The sequence below is a fragment of the Sarcophilus harrisii genome, chromosome 2, assembly GCF_902635505.1.
Source record: "Sarcophilus harrisii chromosome 2, mSarHar1.11, whole genome shotgun sequence".
In the NCBI taxonomy this organism is placed as follows: Eukaryota; Metazoa; Chordata; class Mammalia; order Dasyuromorphia; family Dasyuridae; genus Sarcophilus; species Sarcophilus harrisii.
The window spans coordinates 566,167,016-566,193,746 of NC_045427.1; the positions used below are offsets into that span (position 1 = coordinate 566,167,016).

Below are 26,731 nucleotides of genomic sequence, written 5' to 3' on the forward strand. Positions count from 1 at the left end.
GATTTTTCATCAAGTTAATGGTGAAGGGGGGGAAAACTACAATTTCCTTCCCACTATCTTCAAGTCTGGTGACTTCAAAACCTATCAGATTTCAGTCAGATTTTCTCCTTGCTAGAATCCCCAGTTGGAATTGGATCCTTATCAACTGATGGTCTAAGTCTTGTCCAAGAATGCTGGAAAGCCCCCTAAGTTTACAAGGAAAAATTTATATCTATTTCCTGCTGTTTGGATAGCATCTGGAACCACTGGTACTAAACAGTTCTCAGAATTATGTACTTTAGTGGGAATTGTGTGAATTGTGGAACCCATGATGAGTGGTGAATTACTCTGCCCTTTCAATGGGAAGATTGAGAGTTAAAAGTGATCATAACCCATTATTTACATTAAACCCTTCTCTTCTTTCAAGTATAGAATAATGGGAAATGAGTTCTTCCAACAAAAATCATTTATATATACACACATAAACATGCATACATACCAGCTCCTTACCACTCTAGTGGGAAAGAGAGATGGTAATTTCATGGCAGTTGTCTCTCTGATAAATGTTCCTCCTACATCAAGCAATGGAGACTGTGACATTCCTGCTATCACTGTCTGATAATCTGAGAATCTTCTGAGCTGGATTTCCTTGCTATGAGCAAGCTTGGCATACCATATAAATTGTGTTTCATTCCTGGTGGATATATTAACTGTTGCAAATATTGTAGGCTTGAAATTGAAAAGAAAAACGAAAACAAAAACCAAAAAACAAAAAATCCTTAATGGAAGATCATTTCAGGAATATGCTAGGGGAAAAAAACAACACTTGGACTTTTTCAGTGTCATGGCAGTAGGATTTGGAGAGCTAAGGCAATTTGATATATAATATGAGCCCACTTTGCTTATTTGTTGTTTCCCCATTTTGCTCCAGCTTTCCTTTCTTATCCATATGATACCTTAACTTATAAATCCAAAAGAGGTGCATTAGTCCTTCTCTGTTTTCTTCTCCCTTTCCCTGTTCGTAAAAATACCAGAAAGTTTAAGATAAAGTACACTTAAATTTTGTTATTTGGTTCATTGATTCACCAAGAATTAGAGATGGAAGGATCCTTCACTTCCATTTAATAGACATTTATCTGCCTTATTAAATGTGAATCCCTAACATATAAGTTTCTTGGAAGCAGGAGCTTTTTTGGTCTTTATGATCCTAAAATTTAGCATAGTATCTGGTGTATAATAGATTTTTAGCCATGCCAGTTGAATTGAAAAGATGCTCTGGAGAATGAAAAGACATGTTGAGGGAATTTGGTTAGAACATCTCTAATTGATTTTTCCTTAACTCTCTTGACATAATTGCAGAAAGTAAAGGGCAGACAACAGAGAAAATAAATTCTTAAGGTTGTGAAGGAAGTCTAAACAAAGACTTTTTATTACTGTTTTATAAAATATTGAAAAGCTGTTAGTCAAACTTGATGAAATTTAGAAAGCCAGTTACCATTGTTTGACTAAATTTTAGCACAACTCCAGGTAGCTTAAAAGACTTGCTTGTCAGATCTGGATTCCATTGAGGCAGGGAAGAGCTTCAAAGAGCATCCTTTGGCCAGGTATGGAGGAAGAGTTCATTTTTTTGCTTTTTTCCTTGAACCTCTACTAGGGTAGAAGACTACCAATAGGAGATACCACTGCCAAGTAGGGAAGAGACTCAGTTGAGAAAGCTGTAAAAAAAAATCAGAAAGCACTGATGCATTACTGGCATCAGAGAAAAGAGCCAACTTCAGATTCAAGAGAGCTGCAGAGAGGAGATCTAGGTAACTTAGGTAGCAGACCTTCCCATCAGCAATATTGCACCTTGGGGGGGAAGGCAGCCTAAGAACAACACAATTAGAGAAACTGAATGTGGGGGTTTGAGAATATTTGATAGCAGTAAAAGGTACCAAATATTCTGCCAAGATTTAATTCTTTATGTAAAAATAAACATAATAAATCTGACTAGTACACAAATTTGCTTTCATTTTTAACAAATGGTAAAATAATATATATTTATGTACACACACACACACATATATACTGAAAAACTGTTTTAAAATCATGATTAATTATCAGTGAATGTTTGATTTCCATACCTACTATATATACCTGGGGCTGCATAAAAATTTCTCAGAAGAAAAGGGGTCATGAGTGGGAATAGTTTAAAAACTCCTGCTTCTTAGTACCAGAAATATGAATTGTCTTGGCCATGTATGTTCCCTGTCTTGTTTAAGTTTGTGACTTCTCTTCCTACTGAGGCTGTGTCATTGTGGGGAAGTATGTGCTTCATGTTTATAAGAGGAATGTTTTGTAGTTACTGATCTTACTGTGCTATGTTGGTAAATACCATTTTTGGGGTGCAAATTATGTCTGTTAGCTGACTATCAAAGGTAAGTATGTAATCCCACATAGTACCTTGTACTTAAGTGAGCCATCATCAGGGGATCCAACCTTTGAAGGCAAATTTTGAGGAATTTCTTCTCACCTTAGATGGCACTAGAAATTGATAAGTTATAGTTCTTGTCCTCAAGTTTATAATCAAATAGGGGAGAGAGACAAGTATGTTGAGTCTTTTGCAAAAGGATTACATTCCCATAAAACAGGATTTTGGAAAGCTTCATGAAAGAGGCTATATTTGAGCAGGATCTTGACGGATAAATATTTCAACAGAATAAGATGGGTTGAGAGAAGGGATAAACATTCATGGTACAGAGAACTTTGTGAGTGGAAAAAAAATAGAATTTAAAGGTAATCTAATTCATTCTCCTCATTTTACTAACTGGGAAACTGGACTGGCTCCTGAGAATTTAAAATTGTCAGGAAAACACATCTGTACCTTCCTTGTAGACTATGGGAAAAGTGTGTAGAAAACATAGTTAGACTAATAAAAATACAAGGTTTGATTGTATCATGGGGGCAGATCACTGGACTTTTAGAAACATTAGAGCATATGTCCCCTTGGTTCTCAAAGGAAGAAGAATTAGAGCCAGACAAGTAGAAACTAGTAGGAGAGCAATTAATTGAATATTATAATAATAATGGTCTTGATTCAATTCGTAAAGAAACATTATATATATATAATATTTAATACAATAAATCATAATTTAATAACCCTCACATTCAGTTACATGACCCAATTTGGGGTTTAAGTTTCAGAAGCTGTGTAATATTGGACTTGGTGGATAGGTCACTTTGGTTGAACTGGGTTTTTTCCCTCTTTTTAATTTTCTTATGGCTCTCTGACAGGAGGATGTAAGAAGGAATATATTAGGAAGAAGTGAATATGATGTAAAACAAAAACTATCACTAAACTTTTCATTAAAATCCTAATAGTCAGAGGTTAAGAAAGTCTTTTCCATTGTTAGAACATTATCTAGATAATGATATTGAATACTTTTTTCTGCTGAGAGCATTTTCTGTGAGCTATAATCAATATAACTTTACAATTAGAGATTTAGGGAGTAACTTCTGGAAGAGATGCAAAACTATTGTTGATTCATTTCTCAGTTAACCAGCATTTTCTCAAGATGCATTCTTTTTTTGTTTGTTTTTTGGTGAGGCAATTGGAGTTTAGTGACTTGCCCAAGGCCACACAGCCAAGAAATGTTAAGTGAGATTAAATTTGAACTCAAGTCCTCCTGACCTCAGGGCCAAAGCTTAATCCACTGTGCCATCTAGCTGCCCCCGCCCTTCCCCAAGCTGCATTCTTAAAGTGGAGAGAGAAAAATTAATAAGTACCTATTTGTTTCAATACATTTGTTTCAGTACATTCTGGTTTCAATGGAGAGATTACTATTTATGATTGTATTTAGCTGATTACTCCTTTTCAGTGGAAAAAGGAGGGCAATAGTGGTGTGAAATGTATTTGTTCTTGCTTTCTGCCTACAAGCTGTGTCCTCTTGATGCTAGTGATTTATAAAGAATGTTGTCTGGGCTTTTGGGAGCCTCTTAAGAAGGAATTCTTGGTATCTTTATTGCCATATTAAAAATCAGACTATTCTATTTTACAGAAATCACACTAAAGAGAGAAAGTATGCCTAGAATGTCCGAGGACCATGTCACATAACTTTTTTTTTTCTCATAAAATACAACTAGTGTACTTTGCAAGGGACAAAGAGAATTCTGAATTTCATGCGGTTCTATTTGCCAAGCCAAAAGATTTCTTTCTCTTTCTTTTTGAAAAAGAAAAAGGAAATTGATTTAGTGCTGGTTTAATTTGGGGATAGCATACATTGCTTTAAAATAACTAGAAAGTATAGATTACAAAATTTATCTTGTAATATGTATAAAATTGTAAATCTCTGATATAGATTTAGAGATATAAAAAGGAAGCTTAAGAGTGTTTTTTTGGGGAGGGTGATGAGGAAACTAACCTGATATGGTAGAATTTTTGTAGGTTTCCAAAATAAGCTGCATAGCCAATTCATTTCAAGTGGATAATGTTTGAAAATATATAGATTAATCAAGGTCAAGCCAAAATAACTCACTATTTATCCTTCTTTCTCATTCCCTCTGTTGTTATGTCTCAAATCAACTAAAGCATCTTGTTAAAAGAGTATATCTTAACACTAGAAAGGACCAGAATTTAAGAATGCTTTAAAGGACCAAGCTGTATCCAGTGATGAAATACATTTTTAATCTATAAGAAAATACAGAAAATAGGTTGAAAAACTTTATTGGAAAATAAACTTTTGTTTCAGTTGACATATCTAATACTCCTAGTGTTAAAGGCACACACGTTTTTCAGTATTTGAAGACTGCAAAAGCTATGCCTACAGAGCATGAGGAGAAATCTGGTACTAATCTGATTAATTAAGTCTATGTAAATATCCTAATAATTCCTGTCCAAAGTAGAATTGTGTTTTGAGGGGCAACTAGGTGGTACAGTGGATAGAGTACCAGCCCTGAAGTTGGAAGTACCTGAGTTCTAAACTGGCCTCAGACACTTAATACTTCCTAGCTGTGTGACCACAGGCAAGTCGCTTAATCTCAATTGCCTCAGGAAAAAAAATAAAAGAATTCTGCTTTGGTTGTGGTGAATTTATTTTATTTTATTAGTCTGATTCTCTGGGTCTTTCTTTCTCTTCATCAGATCATAAATTTAGAGTTTGAAGAGACCTTAAAGTTCATCTAGTCAGGATTTGCTTAAAGTTACTTTATACTAAAGTCCTAAATATGTAAGTAATATGTGGAAGAACTGGCATTTAGGTAGCTAAGTGGTACAGTGAATAAAATGTCTGGCCTTGAGTCTGGAAGGCATGAGTCCAATCCAGCCTCAGATACTTTTTAATTGTGTGGCCTAGACAAGTCCCTTAACCTCTCCGCTTCAGTTTCCTCATCTCTACAATGGGAATAACTTATTTACCAGTGGATATCTAACACCTACTTTTCAGGTTGTTGTGACGGACAAAGGAAATAAAAATTGGAAAACACTTAGCATGATGTCTGGCACCAAGTAAACAATATATAAATGTCTTTCATGGATGCATGTTACCACTCATTCTTGCTAGATGTATTGTAATGGGCTGAAGCTCGAGTTGATGCACTGAGGTCCTAAACACGTGAGGCTAAATAGTAATTGGACCATATTCTATTAATATACATGCTTGGAGAAAGAATGGCCCTGTCCACTCTTTGTTCAAGTCCTGATGTGTTGTATAGGAAATGACGATTTTGGTGGGTGGAGGCAGAGGGGCAGGAAGAGAAGGGGGGAGAGATGGCTGGTTGGCTTCTTGTCTGGCTGGCTTCTTGATGCAGCTGCACACATTGTTATCGCGATACCCCCTTCACCTCCAATCCCCCTTCACCTCCCATCCTTCTTCACCTCTATAGAGAATAAAGATTGAAGATTTTCCCTTAACCTGAATTCTTAACTCTGGCTGATTTTAAAAATACACGGTCATCACAATGTGTGGTCTGATTATTTCTGATTATGCATTTCTTGACTGATATCACATATATTGTAAAAAAAAATTTCATTGTGAACTTAATCATAAAAACACAAACATTCAATATATAAAAAGAGCAAGAAAAAAAACTTGAATAAGAAGTTGTGAACTTCAGTTATATGTAGTTTAAATTATATAATATGTATTAAATTTAATAAGGCAATAATAAAATTGGCATTTTTATTCACCTTTTCATATTTTTGTTTTCTTCTGTGAATATATTAAAAAAGAATTATTCCTCATAGATAAGTAATAAAAGAATATGAATAGACAGTTTTCTCTATGTTTTTTCCTTTGTCAGCCAAATAGGAAGAAGATCTGTCTGCACTTGTTTCCTCCATTTCTTTATCTCCCACTTCTCAACTCCTTGTAATATGGCTTCTCATCTCCACAACCTTTTCTCTATTCTAATTTTACTTAATCTCTTTTCAGGTTTTGGTAATTCTTTCTTGAATCTACTTCTCATTCCCATCCCAGAAACCTTCTTATCCCAAAGATTCTTCTACCCTGGAAGCCCTTTTTCCAATCGCCAAGTCCTGCCTGTAATATTCTTCTCTAAAATGTAATGTTTTCTTGTTGGGGTTTTCTTGGGATCTCTGGAAGCAGCCTTAGTTTCAGTTCAGTAATCACCCCAAATGCAGCCAGGTATTAAAGTCCAAATCCTTTATTGTCTCTTTCTAAGTCTTGTCTCCTTTCCTGCGGCCCAGTTAGCTTTCTTAGAGGCCTTCTGTAGTCTTGGTTCTGAGAGTTTGAGCTCTGGCTTCTGAATCTCCCCGAGTGAATCCTGGTTGAGGCTCCTAGATTATATATGCTCTCTTAAAGGTGTGAATCTTGTAGAATTATAGTAAGTACTAAGTATATGTACTGAACTAGAAAACTATTAAATACCATGCTAAATAATCAGTGTCTCTCAATTCCACTGACTTAGCACCTTGTTTCAAGTTCTGGCCCATAACCCTGCCAAGAACCACCATTTAAGGAAGTGTTTTGGCTATCCATGTTCATTTCTCTCTTACTCTGCTCTCCAGAATCATTACCCAGATTTTTCCACCTTGGGCATCCTCCTTTTCCTTTCCAGCTCCCTTAAGTTGTTGAATTGTTTTCATTAGAAAACAAGCTTCCTTGTTATGGAATGTTATTGTTCTGTAAGAAACAACCAGCAGGATGATTTCAGAGAGGTCTGGAGAGATTTACAAGAACTGATGCTAAGTGAAATGAGCAGAACCAGGAGATCATTGTGCATGGCAACAATAAAAATATACGGTGTTCAATTCTGATGGTTGTGGCTCTCTTCAACAATGAGATGATTCAGAACAGTTCCAATGATCTTGTGATGAAGAGAGCCATCTACGCCCAGAGAGAGGAGTATAGGAACTGAATATGTTTCACAACATGACATTTTCACTCTTTTTGTTGTGGTTTCTCATTTTTTTCCTGTTTGATCTGATTTTTCTTATGCGGCAAGATAATTGTATAAATATGTATGCATATATTGGATTTAACTTATACTTCTATCATGTCTAACATATATTGGATTACTTGCTATCTAGGGTAAGGGGAGGGAAAATTAGAACACAAGGTTTTGCAAAGGTTAATGTTGAAAAATTATGCATATGTATATTTTGAAAATAAAAAGCTTTAATAAAAAATAGAGAAATTAAAAAAAAAGAAAACAAGTTTCTTGGGGGATACTGTTTCCCCTCTTTGCATTTCTAGTGTTTAACCTTGTACTGGCACATAGCAAACACTTAGAAATGTCCTATTTGTCTTTTTGTCTTTCATCTCTCTAATTTTTTTTTTTCTGTTCCTGGATATTTGCTCCTTCTTTGGCTTTCATAATGTTGGTCCCTTTCAGTTCTCTTCTTATCTGCCACAGTGACCTTTCTGGGTCATCATTCTTATCTTACTCATTAAATGTGAGTATTCTCTAAGGCTCTATTCTGGGATTTCTCTACTCTCTATACTCTCTCCTTTGGGATTTTATCAGGTCCCATGGGTTCAATTAAAATATTTGTGCAGATGACTTCCAAATCTATATATCTAGCCCCATTTTTTAAAATGAATTTCAATCTATCACTCTAACTGGATTCCTACTAGTTGGAAATCTCTAGATGTCCCATAATTACCTCAAACTTAACATATCAAAAATGGAACTCATATTTCCCCTCTAGTCCTATGGCATCTTTCCTTCAGACTTTACCATTCTATTGTTAATATAACAGTCCTCCTTGTTACTTAGATTCCTCAATCTTAGAATCATTCTCGCCTCTTCCCTCTCCCTTAAATACTCAGTTGTTTTGTCAGTCTTATCTCCACAGTATTTCACATCTTCTCCATCTCCTCCCTTCTCTTCACTCACACAATCTTTACCTTTGTTCAGGGCCTTATCCTTTCAAATGTGGACAATCAAAGTAAACTATTTTTGTCTGGCTTTTTCTAGTCTTTTCCCTTTCTGCTTCATCCTCTATACAACTTCTAAAATGATTTTTATAAAACATAAATCTGACTAAATTCCTTTCCCCCATTAAAAATCTTTAATGACTCCTTGTTGCCTGTAGGATAAATTACAAATTCCTTACTCTAGCATTTAAAGCCCTCCACAACTTGACTTCCCTCTGCATTATAGTCACATTTCCCATTATTTATCTCTATAAACTTTTCAGTCAAATAGGTCTATGGTCTCTTCCATGGTTACAGTTGTTACCTGCATTTTCTGCCTCTTTGCCTTCTTATAAGTGCTTTCCTATATTTAGAATACATTATCTTTTCACTTTGGCCTCACAGAATCCATAGCTTCCTCCCAAAATCAGGAATCACCTCCTATTTGAGATCTGATTCCACCCAGTCCAAATTATTAGCACTTTTTCCTCTGGGAATCATTTTGTCTGGCTTTTTATATATTTTGCATTTATTTACTTGTATGTATAATGTATTCCTCAAGTTGAATATTAAAGGAAGAAGCTTTTGTTTTCATTCTTGTATGCATAGTCCCTAGCATAGTATCATGTATGTAGTAGCGCTTAATATTTATTGACTTGAAGCATCATCCAGTGACAGACTGAGTTCAATGTTTGAGTACAACCTAATTATTATTTTTTTTAAAATTTTTTAAATTTTTATTTAATAGCCTTTTATTTACAGGATATATACATGGGTAACTTTACAGCATTAACAATTGCCAAACCTCTTGTTCCAATTTTTCACCTCTTACCCCCCCACCCCCTCCCCTAGATGGCAGGATGACCAGTAGATGTTAAATATATTAAAATATAACTTAGATACACAATAAGTATACATAAAAACATTTTTTGCTGAAAAAAAACCAGACTCTGTTATTGACAATTAGCCCGGAAGGAAACAAACATGTGCATAAAATAGGGATTAATTTAATGTAAGGTTTTAGTCATCTCCCAGAGTTCTTTTTCTGGGCATAGCTAGTTCAGTTCATTACTGCTCCATTAGAAATGATTTGGTTGATCTCGTTGCTGAGGATGGCCTGATCCATCAGAACTGGTCATCATCTAGTATTGTTGTTGAAGTATATATATAATGATCTCCTGGTCCTGCTCATTTCACTCAGCATCAGTTCGTGTAAGTCTCTCCAGGCCTTTCTGAAATCATCCTGTTGGTCATTTCTTACAGAACAGTAATATTCCATAATTTTCATATACCACAATTTATTCAGCCATTCTCCAACTGATGGACATCCATTCAGTTTCCAGTTTCTAGCCACTACAAAAAGGGCTGCCACAAACATTCGTGCACATACAGGTCCCTTTCCCTTCTTTATAATCTCTTTGGGATATAATCCCAGTAGAGTACAACCTAATTAAGTATAAAGAGACTTATAGCCAGTAAGTTGACCACTTGGTAATGACTTCTTTGACTACAACAGACCATAAAACAAAGTTATCCTAAAGAACAAGGAAATAAAAATTGTTTTCTTTGTAAAGCAAATCAGTTTTTCTCAGTTTCCTTCCCTATCCCTGACAGCCTTAAATAGACAGTGTTTCCAAACATTGGAATACAGAACTAGATTGTTAAACAGCAATAATAAAGTTCAAGAAATAACTTGGATTTAATTTGGCCATTGATGAAAAGTGCTATTTATGGCGAGCACATTCAGTAGGTCTTTGTAAACAAGGGATATTAAATCATGCATAAGTCTGACATGAAACACTGTAAGGTGTTCACTTCACTGTAAGGACAACATAGTTCTTTGAATAGCAGCAGCTATTTTTAAACTTAAAAATAATTTTAAGTTGAATCTCTTTCCCTATAAATCTAACAAAAGATTACAGTTTCTTAGGTGAGCTGGTTTTTGAGACTACTGTTTTTACAGATCTGGGTACAAATAGCTAGGTAAACAGCTTCACACTTAGTCCTTGCTGACACCTTGGTCACAGTGTACAACATGATCACCTTGGTACTCTCTCAATACCAGAATTTGTAAAAAAAAAAAAAAAAAAAAAAAAGTAGTTAAAGAACCACAAAAAAAGTCTGGCATGCCCTCTTGGACTCTTGTCACACAAAGCTCATGTCCTTCTAGCCAGGTGGAGAAGTGAGGCAGTTATTCAGATAATTCAGTAAAATTATACTTAAGCTTTTTTTTGTTTGTTTAGTCATTTTTCAGGCATGTCCAACTTTTTGTGACCTATCTGGGGTTTTCTGGTAAAGATTCTGGCATGGTTTATCATTTGCTTCTCCTGAACATCTTACAGATGAAAATGAAGCAAATAGGGTTAAGTAATTAACCCAGTCTCACATAGCTAATGTGTCTCAGGTCTGATTTGAACTCAGGTCTTCCTGACTTCAGGCCTGGTACTCTGTCCATTGGGCCACCTATCTTCCTCCAACCTTCCTCTGGCCTGCATTATTTAGCCAAACAGTGTCTCTTACTTTATTCCTCAGAACAATTGCATCAGTTCTCTATCTTGCTTTGGCAGCAAATGTGGCCATTTCATGTGATGAGTACAAGATCATTGTAAATGGTATACTTACTTGTATCATCATGATCTTAAAATAACAAGAAAAAGGGATCTCCATGGAGTTGTATCTGTCATTTTCCCCTCCTTATGCTGGTCAGTTCCCGAATAGACATTTCATTTCTTGTGTCTTCCAAAAAATAAGAGATACCATCAAGACATGACAAAAAAAATTTATTGGCTACCTTACTTTTACCAAAGAAGGATCTATAACATATATTTAATTAGTTGAATCATCCTATCACAACTATATCCTGTCTACAGACCAGACTTATTTATTTGTATCAACAATTTTCTGAAAATCCTAATGGCTTATAGCTTATTCCAAATATATTATTTCTAGTTTTTCCTTTTTAAAATTTCAAATACTCTCCATTTCATTTTTCCTCTTATGTTTTTGGTTCTATGCATAGATAAATCTTGATATTATCAAATCTGTTTCTGTACTCAATTCCTATTTTACAGTACTTGATTATCCTCATTTTACAGATGATACAAGTTGAATTTATTTGCCAAATTAATTAATTTGCCAAAGTGATTCCGCTAGTAAATGGTAATACTTAAGATTTGAATCCAGATCTTTAAATTCCAAATTCCATCTCTTTTGAACAATATCTCTATGAACCAGAAGTACTAATTAATTATGAAGAACAATCCTCTAGAACTCTAAATTTTGAAGCAGATAAATTTAAACACTTCACTTTCCTCTTCTGCATATTTAATTGAATTTCAACCAGAATAATTATGGAATAAGACAGTTTAATCAATTCAACATCATGTGACTGAGGGATACTCTAGTTGGATATTACCATATTTATTTATTTTTGTTTGTGTGTTTGTACCTGCAATTTCACTGGCAGCAGGTTTTTTCAGTTAGGAAACACACTCTAACTAAAACAGATAGGGAAGTTTTTTGCACTTTAGTGTTTCAGAAATTTTCCTGGGGCACTGAGAGATTAAATTGATTTGCCCAGAAACACAATTAGTCTGTCAGAGGCAACTCTTGGATCCAGGCTGTTTTGATTCTAAGTTCAACTTCTTGCCCACTGATAAAATGATACTTTTCCATTCATTTTTATAGGGATATCAGTTTTCTAAGATGCTAAGAAAATGTACAACCTGAAATCAAACCCAACATAATGATTGGTGTTTGGTCGGATCTCAGGGTCATCATTCTTAACATCAGTTATCATTGTAAAAATAATTTTAAGTGAGGGCGTATAAGAAGAAATATTAAACCCAAAATTTATCATGGAAATTTTGAATAAATTGACAATAAGTCAAAAATGACTTGTCATTGGCCTTTCTTCCCCCTACACATACACATAGATTTTAGAAAATTTTGATTAAGGATCTTTCTAATTCTTTGTATTCTGATAAATGGGAGTTTTCTGTACTAATTTCATGTTTTGATTCTAGAGCATCTAAGACTATCTTCTCAGGGATGAGTCTGTGTCTTTATAATTCTCATAACAGCACAGAACATAACATTGTGTCAGAAAAATCAGGTATTATATAATAAAAGCTTTTAAATGTTGATCAGTGTGCATGGACTACTGGTGAATGTTCCATTTTCTCCTTTCCTCACATGTCTCCCTTATTTTTTATTGTCTAGTAATTTATGAAAGATTATTCCTATAAGATGCCACTTTGTTTTTTCTTTAGAATTTACAATATTACAAATTAAAATATTACAATTCTTGTTTCATAGCCAGTGAAACAATGTATATTAAAATATTTCTTAACCAAAACAAAAGTAGATGCTTATCAACTGGAGAATAGCTAAACAAACTGTGATATGTGAATAATAATGTAATATTACCATGCAGTAAGAATTGCAAAAATGTGAAGAATACATAGGAAAGAGATACATGAACTGATGCAAAGTCAAGAAAAACAATTTACACAATTACAGCAATGTAAATGGAAGGAACAAATACATACACACAAATCAAAATTGAATAATACAGAATTATAAAGAATAAACATGGCTTGAAATCAGATTTTCTAGAAGACAATCCCTTTGCAGATATGGGAGATCTACAAATGTGATAGATTACACATATTTTTAGATTTTTTTGATGTTGATTTTTCTCTTCTTTTGTGTTTAAAAAATATTGTTTCTTATGTAGAATGGCATTCTGGGAGGGGAGGAAAGAGAAATCGGGTGAAATTATAGTAATATGAAAAAATCAAAAGACATCAATAAAACACTAAAATATTTTACAAACATAAGAGTAGTTACTAGATAAATATGAATTATTTAGATATAAACATAAGCTATTCTTAGGACTAATGTTAATAATAAGCTGTTATTTTCTCCAGTATTCCTTCCCTATAGTACATTCATTTCTAGGTGAAATAAATCTCATTTTGTTTTAGGAATGTTTCCTTTGGAGGCACTTGATATAAGTGGCACTTGAAGGCACTTGATAGAAGAACTATCAAGATACAATAGAAAGAACACTAGACTAGAAATTAGGATGTCTGGATTTTAGTCCTTTTTTGTTCATCATTTCAGTCATGTTCATTTTTTTGTGACCCCATTTGGGGTTTTCTTGGCAAAGAAACTGGAGAAGTTTGTAATTTCCTTTTTCAGCTTATTTTACAGGTAAGGAAACAAATGAGGTTAAGGGACTCCCCCAGAATTACACAGCTAGCAAGTCTCTGATATCAGCTTTGAACTCTGGAAAATGAGTTTTCCTGTACCTTAAGCCTACTATTGTGTCCAGTGTAGCACTTTGCTGCTATTTTGGTCCTAGCTCTGTTATAATTTAGCTTTGTGACCTTTGACAAGTCATTTATCTTCTTTTGTATCTCAGTTTCCTCACTTGCAAAGTAAGACACATGTTAGATTAGATGATCTTTATGGTTCTGTAATCTTAAAAACTATGTATATATGAATTTATAATCATCCATTGCATATTTGGATTACATATCCAATTTATTTTACTTCTTACTTTCCTTTCCCACTTTTTATTTTTAATTTTTAAAATTCTCAACTTAGATACCAAAACATGACCTTTTCCATACACATAGTAGAAAGAATGATTCTACATTCTACATACCCCTAATTTAAAAAAAAAAGTATAAAATAAATTCTATGAAATTCTAAATGTTACTTTCAAAAAGGTCTTGTCAGTATTCTGTACTAAATTTCCTTTTGTTCTCTTCCGTAAATTAAAGATTTATGAATTTTAAAAAAAGTTACAGCACACACACCCAATTTATACTGATTTCCTACAACACAGTTTGAAATAGACATCAGATAAATGGTCCCACTGATCTGAGTATCATTGGCAAGACCCTTGCCGGAGTCTCTCCACTGATGGTTTTACTGTGTGTGTTAATTATGTTCCAGATAACATCAATCATAAAGCTGCAAATGATATTTGTAGTTATCAGCCAGTCTCATTCAAAATCTCATTTCTTTCAGATAAGAGGTTTGGCCTGCTGTTATAGCCTTGGGATTTTCTGAGTCAGCTTCATTTATGGTGGGCATTACTAACATACATTCATATCAGATGCTAACATTATTAGGTATGTTAGTTCTATAATAGCCATGTAGGAGTTAAGAGTATGCCTCACTCCATCAAGTGACCTGTCTAAATGCAGTTGTTCCTGGCTGTAAGTTATTATTACACATACTTTGACTTTTCATATGACCCAAGGGCAAATAAACAAACTTCAGTAGTGTCCCTGGCTATTGCCCTCCTTAAAAATCCCAAAGACATGTGACCTCCTAATCTGCTTTTTTCATGTGGAAGCATGTCTGTCCTACTCATAAAGCATCATCTGCAGTCCTTTCCTTGCTTGTCTGCATCCTGGAATCCTCCTCCCCCATTCCCTTTATACCAGTGCCAGTGATAATAAATGGCTAAATGGGGAAATCTAAATTAAGAGGCATGGACAGGACATTAATAATATTCCATGGAAATTTTTCCTGTCTTGTTGATCCACTGCAGCAGGAACAAAATGACAAGATACCTTCAAGGAAAAATACATGTAGAAGACTGTGTGGCTCTGGTTGTAGACATTTATGTAATGTAAGAGCAAAAAGTGCTGAATGACAAACTTCACTAATGCATCATATGGTAAGGAGAATTGAACAAATCTATCTTTTTTTATAGGTGTAGAGTAGCCAATTAACAAGAGTTTATTAAGTGTCACATCATATCCTAAATGCCAGAGATTCAAAGATACAAATGGAACAATCCCTATCCCAATAGAATTTCTATTCTTTTGGGGGAAATATAAATATACATGCAAAATAAATCACTATCAGTACTGTCATCTTTGACAACGAAGGATGACCTTTATTTATATAGTAATAGCTCTTAATTTATAAATTTCTCAAAGAGTGCTTTTAATTTATTTTAAAAGTTTTATTATTTTATTTGTTTACTATTTTTATTTAGTTTAATACTAAAAAGGTTGTAGAAGGAGGAGAAAGCAGATCTCTGTGTGTGTGTGTGCATGTGCTTGAGTTTTTATTTTCCAGAAATCACAGGAAGTATACTTGGGAACTGGAGTAAACACAGATTTTTCACACATACACATATATACACGCATGAATTCATGCATGCATATAGACCCCCCCAAAACAACCAAATCCAGAGATATTTATGTTTAAGATTCATCCTAGAATCACCAGCTAGCTATGCTCTAAGGCTCACTCTCTTGTTGAGTAGATTATCACCTCTAGGAAGAAATAATCTTATATTGGATTGGGGACTAGAACTGTGATTTTACTAATCTCTAAGGAACTCCCAGATGAAGAGATTTCTTTTACCAAGACAGTACCTTTTCCACTTAGAAAATTAAATAAGAGCATTATAACTCATCAAGAGTCACCCAGACAGAATAAAATAGAGACAAGAGTTTACACGATTCTAGACTATCTCTTTTTCCTATATTTGACTGTTCAGTCACATCCAACTCTTCACATCCCCATGGATCATAGCATACCAGTGCTGTCCTTGATATATATATATATATATATATATATATATATATATATATATATACTTTTTTTTTTGGCAAAGATACATTTCCTTCTCCAGTGGATTAAAACAAACAGAAATTATGTGACTTTTTCAGGTTGTGTGAACCAAGAAGTTTCTGAGGTCAGATTTGAACTTGGGTCTTTTGGGATCCAGATGCAGCACTCACTTTATCCACTGAATCATCTAGCTGCCTAGCTGCCCCCTAAATCTTGTATACATATCCTTAATATACTTAATTATACTTAATATGTAATCTCATAAGCCTGCATTTAATCATTATTAAATATAATTACATATTTATATTTAACAACTATTTAGTTGTTTGCTGTGCTTATTTGGTGACTAACAATAAAACTTTATTGAGTCTACTAAAGAGATTTTTGTTTTCTTTCTCCCATTAATATTTATGTACATATATGTGTACGTGCACAGATATTTAAGCATATTATAATATACATAGTCATACATTGTATGTGTATGCTACAATGTGTATTTGTATATATAAGTATCTAAGGCAGATATATTCATATATGGTGAGGGGAAATTACTAATCTATTTTTTCTTTCTTTCACTGAGACAATTAGGGTTAAGTGACTTGCCTAGGATAACACAGCTAGGAAGTGTTAAATCTCTGAGGTCATTTTTGAACTTTTGAACTCAGGTCCTCCTGACTTCTGGGCTGGGGCTTTATCCACTGCACCACCTACCTGCCCCATTACTAATCAATTCTTACCACAAATTGACTATTATTGTTAGATTGTGTTCCTTGAGAGGACTGTCTTTCATCCTTCATTGTATCCTTAGTGTTTAACATAGTACTTGGCGAACAGTAAGTGCTTAATAACTGCTTATTCACTGATTGAATAACTTATTAGGATTCTTCCAGTTCCTGTTATTTTCTGATGGGTGAAAAAAAGAGCATTCTCTTAATTCTTTCTTCTTGAACAAAATCATGTGATCTCTCTGAAGAAGTTGCCCTCTAAGGGGGGCGGGGGAAGGGATTAGTAAATTCTTCAGTTTGAGACATGTTTCACAAGGCAGATATCATATCTTATTTAGACTTTGTATGCCCCTTGGGGACCTAGCACTGAAGTGTTAAGTTAGAGAGGGAATCGGGATTGGGCTTGTGATTTCAATGATTTAGGGATTTTACTGCATTGGGAATTTTTTTTCCTACCAATGCCAGCCAACACTTTCTCTGAAATTTGTAATTTTAGAGAGTTACCTAGAGCATGGAGAGGTTAAACTGAGTAATCTGCCTGATGAGGGTCACAAAGACAGTGTGAATCAGAGGCAATCCTCAAATACCCCTCTTCCTGACTTTGAGGCTGACTCTTTAGCCACTAAGGTGATCTCTCAGAACACAGAAGGTAATTTAAAAATATTTGCTTGTTGTTAACATAATCCCTAGTTCCCCAGAATGACCAGAGGCAGGTGAGTTTTGTATTTTCATGTCCATAGATCATCTGCTTAGCTTTGACCTCCATGGAATGAGCTGTCAGAAGATAGGCGGAATGTGGAATATCCCTACTCTTGCCAGAGTTCTGATCGATAGCCTACATTTGTACTGCACTTTATTGTTACATGTACTTTTAGACACATCAGTTTATTTTGCCTTTTGGAAAATCTTATGCTGTAGATAATGAGAGCCCTGTGAGGGAGGATAAAACAAATGCTAGTGTTCTCCAGATCCTGTCTTTGTAGCCAACTCCATCTGCCTGTTAGGAAAACCATTATATTATCTGGCTATGCTTTGAGATAACTGAATTCTGGAATCCGGAAGGACATGGCACCATCTGAGGGAGTAGACAGAAAGCAAGAGATTAAGAAGGATCTCATAGTTGAAAGTTTTAAGGATATCTGCACCTCACCTGTCAGGAAACCAAAGATTATACACTAGAAGCTAGTTCCTGTCACTAGCATTTAATGTGGTAAATGAATGTTATATTTGCTTTTATCAGTAAACTAGGGTTATTCCTGATATCTCAGGTGGTCTAGATCCTAACAGTATTTCTGTATCTTTCTGGCTAAAAGATTGCAAAAAGCATAAATTACAGTTGTTTAAATAGGATTGCTATTGAATCAGGATAAATCTAACATGGAATTGCTGGTTTGTGTGATGAATGATAAAGGAAGCAGTGATAATTTAGTACCTTGTAACAGAGATTCATAAAATGGGGAAAGAGAATTGGGTGGTCGTGTTGGAAAAATGGAGGTAGTTCATTACAATTCCCCAGTTCTACTCCTAGATGAGAAGTGATAAGTCTGATGGATTAATACCTAGGTTTTCAGATTAATCACTTTAAAGTGGTGAATGGTGAGAATGGGGAAGATTATCTTTAACTCAATCTTCTTGAGTTTGTTTTTGGCTTCTTTACCAAATTTATCCATGCTGCAGGTAAATTGTCACATTGTTGCTGTGCTTGGGATCTGTCACTTTAGGCAGCTTGCAAGTCTACATTCTTTCTTTGTAGCCAAAGAAGATATTTTTGCCTTGTGTGAATCATCTGAGGATCAAGAACACTGGGTTGGAAGGCAGGATCACCATTATCACCAAAAAGCATTTATCAAGTGCCTACTGTACTTACCCAATGAGTCCTGCTTGGGATCTATTCTTATCAGGTCTGAGTTCTAAGACCTTGGGCAGGTCACCCATCGGTACAACGAATATAATAATACCTGTCCTCCCAGGATAACGGGTAAGTCATGAAGATGAACAAAGAAATAGAAACCCAGACCTTTAAAGTTTTCAGCAGAAGTAATAGTTTTAAATTTTAAGGTGGTTTTAGTGTTCCAGATCAGTAGTTAATATTCTAGGTTATTTCTTTGTTGATTACTTTTCTCCCCAGGAAAAAAAGCATCATTTCCTAAAGGGAAAATGACTGGGCATGACTGAGATTCAGAAACAGCATGAATGAAACATAAGAGAGTGAATTGTCTTTCCAGCTGTCTCTTTTCTACCTACGCAAGCAGAAATGCTCCTCCACCCCATCCCAGCTGCCTTTTTTTTTTTTTTTTTCCTGTAAGGAAATGTGCCTGATTTTTGTTGGGACAAATTTTGGTTATACATCAAAATAGAGCTCCATTTTGTTAGAGTGTCCTTCCATGTCCAAGAAGCAGGAATTTTATCACTGTGCTCCCCAATCAGGCATTTTGGGGAGCCACAGAGCCCTTCCATGCTGCTTTCTTGTAGGGCAGTTCCAAATCCATAACTCTTGTAAAACCTCTAATTTTATGGTGCGTAGCTGGGGTGGCGTGTGCGAGGTAGGCTGAGCTGATTGGTAACACTAAAGTTTCCCCGGGAAGCTGGCAGGCATGTAGGATTGACAGCCACAGCTTGGTCTTGATGACAGATGGGAATCTGCTGCGTCTGCAAGACTCCCCCCTCTCAGATTCTGGCAAGTTTTTGATGCTGTGGCCAGTTGAACACCATTCACAGCAACAAAGTCAACTTGGTAAGGAAAGATGTGCTGCCAGCAAGACACCGTGGCTCCATCCATCATCCCCACTTTTTACCCCTTTTTCCTTTCTCATTCAGTTTTCTCCTCCTTTCTTCCTTCTAATACCCCTCTCCTCCTTTCTTCTCCCAAGCTCCCAGATTTTCTCAGCCTTCCACCTCCCCCTTCCCCAGGCTGCTGTCTAGACCAGTAAGTGGAATGTCCTGTCCTTTAGGGACAGGACACTGAGTATCCAGACTCTCACACCTAATGGTGTTTGGTCTGTGACTCTTTAAATGGCCTGAGGTTTGGATTTCACTTTGGTGTGTTTCTCTCCCAGGCTGCATGTCTAGAAGTCAGAAGATATTGACTCTTGACAAAGGTCAAGTTCTTTTTATTATGGTTATTGATGATGTATGTGGCTGCTGAGTTAAATAATAAAAAAAAGACTTGACATTTGCTTAGTGCTTTCAGATTTGCAAAGTACAACAGATGTTGCCTCATTTGAACCTCATAACAGCTTTGTATAGTAGGTAATATAATGATTGCTCCTATTTTGAATGGGAGGTGAGTTGGGTGAAGGAACCAGATTCAGAGAAGTGAGGTAGCTGGCCCAGCATCAATCAACTGTTACTAGTGGGAAGTAGACATTGGAATCCAGATATTCTTTGACTCCAGGTCTAGCATTTTTCTTCCACTATATCGCTTTAGAATTTGAAATGCTGCATATTTTTCAGAGTACTCTCCCTTTACTCCTTGCCATATTGACCATGTTTAAATTGGTAACTAATTTAATTTTAATTGGTACTCATTTAACTGACATTGCAAATACAACTGGATCAAATTAGCTAGTATCTATTAAGCACTTACTATGTGCTAAATACCATGTGAAACACTGTTACAAAGAAATAAAATCAAAACAAAATGCAAACCCACCCCTACCTTCATAAAGCTCACAGTCTAATGGGGGAAACAACATGCAAATAGATATAAACGAGATAAAATGGGATAAAGTAGGAGTAGGGTCAGATAGAAGGCTCTGAAATTAAGGAGGATTGCTATAGGATTCTTGCAGAATGTACGACTTTAGCGGAGACTTAAAAGAAGGTAGGTTAGTTGGGAAAGCAGAGATGAGGGTGTGTTCTGGCTATGAGGGATAGCAGTGAAAATGTTTGGAGTTGGAAGATGGAGCGTTATGTCAATCATTCAATTAGCATTTAGCGAGCTCCTAATATGGGCAAGGTTCATATGCAGGGAACAGCAAGGAGATCCATAACACTGGACTGCAGAGTACATGTTAGGGAAGATTAGAAAGACAGAAAGGATCCAAGTTATAAAAAAGTTTTAAAAGCTAGAGGATTTTACATTTGATCTTGGATATAATAGGGAGTCACTGGAGTTTATTGAATAGAAGGTTGATCCGGTCATACCTGTATGCTAGAAAATTACTTTGACAGCTGAGTGGAAGCTAGGTTGGAGTGGAGCAAGACTTGAAGCAGGGAGATGTTACAACTGTCAGGCTGTTGTAGTAGTCCAGGGATGAGATGATGAGGGCCTGAACCAGGATACCTGCAGTATAAGAAGAGAGAAAGGGGCGTACTTGACAGAAATTATGAAGATAAGAATAATAGGGCTTGACAACTGATCAGATATGAGGAGGTAAGAAAAAGTGGGGAGTCAAGGTAATACCCAGGTTAAAAACTTGTATTCCAGGTAAGGATTTTATTGTATGCTTCATTCTGCCTTCAACTCATAGTCTCATAGCTCTAGAACTGGAAGGGACATATGAGGCCACCTAGTCCAATACCTTTACAGATAAGGAAAGTGAAGAGAGAAAAGGAAGATGAAGTAATTTTCCCAAGTTCAGTAATGTTAGTAAGTAAATGTCAGAGGTAGGATTGGAACTTAACCTGTTCCTCCCACTCTACCATGCAAAATAATAAGAAATGATCCAAATTTCCTTTAACTTGCTTCTCTTCTTATAATGTGTGTGTGTGCATAAAAGTCTATATATAGGCAAGTATCATGGAAAATGTTTGTGTAATGTTAAAGTCAAATGAGGGGCAGCCATTCAAATGTAAAGTCAGAATCATTATTACCAAAGAAAATTTCCTTATGTTTAGAAGAATTGCATATCTTTAACCTATATTGGATTGCTTATTGCTCTCGGGAGGGGGGAAAAAGAGGGAGAAAAACTTGGAACACAAGGTTTTGCAAAGGTGAATGTTGAAAATTATTTTTGTATGTATTTGGAAAAATAAAATACTATTAAAATTATAGAAAAACAAAAATAGAGTATTTCCTTTTTTTGTTGTTTAAATGTTTTTATTTTGTATACAAGAAGTTTCTGCAAATGTGATGATTAGATTCAACCTTTAAAATTTTTTCATTTTTAAATTTTCCCCTCAAAATTCTCTCCCTTACCCATTGAGAAGACAAGCAATATAATATCCATCAACATGAAATCATGCAAAATTCTTTTCCTTACCCATTGAGAAGGTAAGCAATATAATATCCATCAATATATGAAATCATGCAAAATGTATTTCCATACTGGTCATGCATGTTGCAGGAAAAAAGGCAAAAAAAAGTAAAGTGGAAAAAACCCTTCTTCAATCTGCTCTCATTGTTGTCTCTCTGGAGGTAGATAGAATTTGCCAGCTAATATTTCACTGACAGCAATGGGGTCAAGCTCAAATAGCAAGGAGAGCCACTAAAGAATATCTAAGAATCCCTACAGACACATATTACTGGGCCACCCAGGATGTGTATGATACCTCTCTTCCACATATGTATAGGACATATAATTTGTTAAGTGATTTCCTATCTATTGTCTCATTGGAGCAACAATACTATCAATGAAACAGGAGAGATGATGTCCTCTTTTACAGACAGGAAAAGTGAGACCCAGAGAATTGAGAAACTTATCCATGGCAGAACCAGTATTGGAACCTAGGCTTGATAACTCTTGCTTCTTTCCATTACTTCTTGTTTGCATGATTGATTACTACAGAATTCTCTCTCCTTAAAATAATGTCCTGATTCTTGATGGAAAAGCAGAGAAAGAATGAATGCAAGATGAGAGGGATTCCACTGATCTTACAAACTTGTGATGTTGCATAACTTGTGATACAAAATATTCTCTTTCATTATTTGTTAGCTGGTTTAAAAAACAAAACCAAAATGCCAGTTATTTCCTTTAGATTCTTTAAAGACTCCTTCCAAGTTTTTCTGAGTTTATTTTAGACAACACTGCCTTCATTCTTAACTTGAAACAAGTCTGAATGGTTTTAGTAAACCTGGATGCATCTGTAATGTCTTTTGAGTCTTGTGACATCTCATTAGAATAGCTCAGTGAGGCGCTCTCTTAATCTCTTCTCTCTTGGGAAATGTTTGTATCATTTTCTCTTTCTCTTTTTAAATGGAACTGAGAAATCCAGATGCTATTATATGGCAGGTGTCAGCTGTAGATAATATAGGCCTAGAACTGCTGTTAGGGTGGAAGGGAATCTGGTGAACTGGTTGCTTATGAAACATTTGCCATGGTTTTCTCAGGCTCTGTGAATGTACTTTTATGGATTTATAGACACAATTGCTCTGAAGCAAGGCCCTGAGTTTAAAAGATTTGAGAACATACAAATTTAATGTTTCCGGACTTAACCCTATTAGTCTTATGGGGTTTTATTAAAATTTTTGAACTATCCTCCATTCCCCAAACATGCCATTTGCTTTTAAACTCTTTAATTTTGTTTACACTAATTTTTCTGCTGTTAAAATCTATCCTTCAGGACTCATTTTAGATACTACATTTCCCCATGAAGTCTTCTTCCATGTTCCTCTTACCAAAAATAATGTCTCTCACCTCTGCTACTAATCTCCCAGGGTTATTGTGAGGAAAATACTTTGTAAATCTTCAAGTGTCATATAAATATGAGGCATTAATGTTATTTATGAGGGTGTTCCCATTATTTGGCTTTTATGTCTTCTAGAGTAGTTTGTACTTTCTGCTTTTTAAAAAAAGTATGTCTTACTTACTCCCACTAGATTTTAAGTTCTCTGAAGACAAGGATCAGGTTGTATTTTTTTTTTTCAAATTTTCTGTTCCCTGTAGTACTTAACACATAGAAGGTACTTAATAATTTATTAAGTTTTATTATGTACAAATCCTGTGCTCTAAAAAAGTTAACTTTTTTTTTCATAGCCTGTCATTGGGGGCAGTACAAAGAAGGTGCTTAATGTTTGTTGAATTAAGTAAAAATATCAATTGAGTAAACATATGTAACCACAAATAGCCCTTCTTTGGGTATGATTTATAGTGTTGTCCATGTGTGAGTAATGTAATCTCTGATGTTGGTAGATTATTTCAGAAATGTAGAAAACTTTTTGTATGGTTATCACTTTCTTCATCATTGCTCTTAAAATGATTGGATTGTACACTTTTGAATTGAGTGAATATTTTTAGAAATGTGATAATATTTTATCTAGTTTCTACTTGTTTTTTAATAACAGAAAGTTTCCCATCCCAGAACTCTTAGAATAAGCATCAGTAAAGAAGAAGCCAATAAAAAAGAAAAAAAGGAAGAAAGGAAAGAAGAAGGGGAAAAAGAAAAAGAAAGGAAGGAAGAAAAATAAAAAATCTTGTTAGTTCTGCTTAGGAAAATCTTGCCTCCATCTTTGACTTTTTGTACAGTTTTGATTTCTCTAAGATTTTTCTTTTATTCTATATAAAGTATTAATTTGTTGTTGTCCTTAATTTTGGAAGAAAACCAAAAATGATACCACTATGGTTGGGTCAAGATACAGTGTGTCCCACTGTGGCTGATCAGAACAATGAACACTTGGAAAACTCAGTCATATAACCAGTATTTGTCACAGGCAGAAGTTGAATTGACTTTAAAGACCACCCACTACAAAGGTGCCAGGAGGCCTATAGAAGCATTGTAGCCTAGCTCTTGAATGCAAAGATAGATTAAGATAAAATTATCAAATATTTAAGAAAATCAATAAAAACACAATAGAACATAGACAATGTTAATACATGGTTTTCTAAATCAGTATGTGACTTACCATTATCTCATTATTATTTTTCTTTTTATTGTGATGAAGATAATACAAAATCTTGAATCTAAAAGCCTTGGGAAAAGCACAACCTCTTCCTCTCTTTCCTCTTCCCTCTGCTTATCTTGCTTCTATCCTGAGATCCTTAGTCATTGAGGGGAACAGTTACTGTGGAGAAAGGACACATCTCCCTCATAGTCACCAATACCAATTGCTGACAAAATACCAGTAGCAGAGGAGATAGTCACCCAAATCACAGGTGTAGCAGTCCTGCCCAGATTACTGGTCCTGTTTCCCAGCCCAGCCCTGTGGTCATATCATGTAACATCACTCAGTCTGGAAACTGCTTCTGTAGGTATAGTAGCTACGGCTACTGAAGACCTAGAAAAGAAAGTTCTCATTATCAAAATCCTTGGCATTGTGAGATGGGTTAGTTTTGGAAACTGATATATTTTCATCAGTGGAAATGACCTTAAAGAAGAGACATTATCATTTGCTTTGCCGCTGCACCCTAAGAACCATGGGGCCTTTCCAGCTGACTTATAAATGAAACCTTCTAGGTATTGTTTTCTCCAGGACAGAGATTGTCTTACTTTTTTTTTTTTTTGGTATCCTCAGTGCCTGGCACAGTGCCTTTGGACATAGTAAGAACTTAATAAATGCTTTTAAAAATCCCTCATTTGCTTATCTATTTACTCATTCACTCAATAATTTATCTGTAAAATGGTGAGATTAGAGCTTCCTTTTACTGCTTCACAACATTGTTGAAAAGGAAAGTACCTCTTAAAATTTAAATTACTATGTAAATTTGTGAATTGTTATTTTTAAAATTATTTGCTACTGCTGAGAAATTTTTTTTTGAGAAATCCCCCCAAATTCTTATATTCCTCTTCTCAAATATGATTTTTTCTACATGTTCTATAATCTCGATTTTCCACAAACACAGACTTAAGTTCAAGGTTTTACAATATGTTTTTTTTTTTTTCCCCTCAGCTATTACTTTGTCAATTTCTGGTTTTGGTTACTGGTTTTATATAAAAACAATTAGTTCCTCAAGTTCTTTTTTATATGATATCCAGTTTTTCTAACCCAGGATGTGATGACTTTTTTGGAAAAAATTTATGCTCTGGAATGAAAATCATATAGGAAACCATCCAGACAAACATACTGCATTTTTCTTGTATCTCACTTTGAAACTGGAAAAACTGTTCCATGGTAAAAAAAAAAAAAAAAAAAAAAAAAAAAAAAAAAAAAAAAATTAAATCTTTTGAATCAGGAAATCTTTGAGATCTTTTGTGGAAAGCACTAGTTCTGTTAACCACCAGTGCTAGATTAAACCTTTAAGCTTAGTCAGTTTAATTAGGCTTAATCAATTTAATCAATTAATTAAAACCACAACAACCAGGAAGCTTCTCAATAGTAACTGGGCTTTGTAACTATGGATTGCAAAATCAACATTATTCAAATCATAATTCATTTCAAGGAGAATTTAGTGCTTGACTCCTTACCTGTAGGAAGACTTTTTGTAGTTCCAATTTTCCTTCTTCCCTTCAGAATCCAGATCTATTCTGTGGTATCTTGATTTGTTTTATTCCTGTTACAATTCCTTTCTTTTATGCTGATAATTTGGGGCTGAGGTCAAATCAAAAAAGGACAGATATATTCTTGTTGATAGAGAATCATTCTTGAGCATCATTCAGCAGTGGTGTTTGGCAGGAGACCAAGAAACAGAAAGCAGAGGGTCTTTAGTTTGGAACCCATGGCCTTCAGACTCAGAATCAAGTGCTGCTTTTATGTTCTTATAGTACTGAGAGTCTGGAGGAGGACTAGTATGGACAACTGATCTCCGGATGTGAGGAAGGAAGGAAACTCATAGAGATTTGTTGTTGCTATAAATATTCTGGGCTTGGATTAGCTCTTTGTTGTTGGAGCACAATCATAAAGGACACTCATAGCAAATGAGGTGTGGCTTCTGTTTTAGTGTTTAGCTCACCTGGTTTTTGTTTGGGCTGAGAAGCCATTGACTTCTCTCTGGGACTATTCTTGATAATACCTTACTTTTCACAGATGTGCATAGCTCAATATTTGACAGGGCATTTGCTATTCCAAAGACTATGACTGATGAGCACCAGAGAGATGCTTATTGGTTTATTTTACTCTCAAAGATTATCACCTCTAAACTCAGGTAATGGGAATATTTTGCTGCCAGCCTACTTCTTTTTAACCTTGATGAATGCTTCTCTCCTTACTTTCCTTTCCCTGTCATGGGATATAAACCCTTTTAGCTGATT

At 35.1% G+C, this 26,731-nt stretch overlaps 1 protein-coding gene and 1 long non-coding RNA gene across 5 annotated transcripts in view; one reads left to right on the forward strand and one right to left on the reverse strand.

The window, feature by feature from the left end:
• RBM20 (RNA binding motif protein 20) overlaps window positions 1-26,731 on the forward strand; it is a 239,826-nt gene that overhangs the window by 84,755 nt on the left and 128,340 nt on the right. The window lies entirely within an intron of this gene.
• On the reverse strand, window positions 1,613-26,104 carry LOC116421892. 4 transcript variants are annotated; one of them, XR_004232480.1, is made up of 5 exons: window positions 25,949-26,104; window positions 24,450-24,821; window positions 20,813-20,951; window positions 10,956-11,069; window positions 1,613-1,694 (listed from the first exon to the last, which is right to left on the reverse strand). It is a non-coding gene; the product is annotated as an uncharacterized LOC116421892 (long non-coding RNA). The 4 variants fall into 4 exon arrangements; XR_004232478.1 differs by lacking the exon at window positions 1,613-1,694 and having other exon boundaries at window positions 9,880-11,069; XR_004232481.1 differs by lacking the exons at window positions 1,613-1,694; window positions 10,956-11,069 and adding an exon at window positions 12,972-13,080.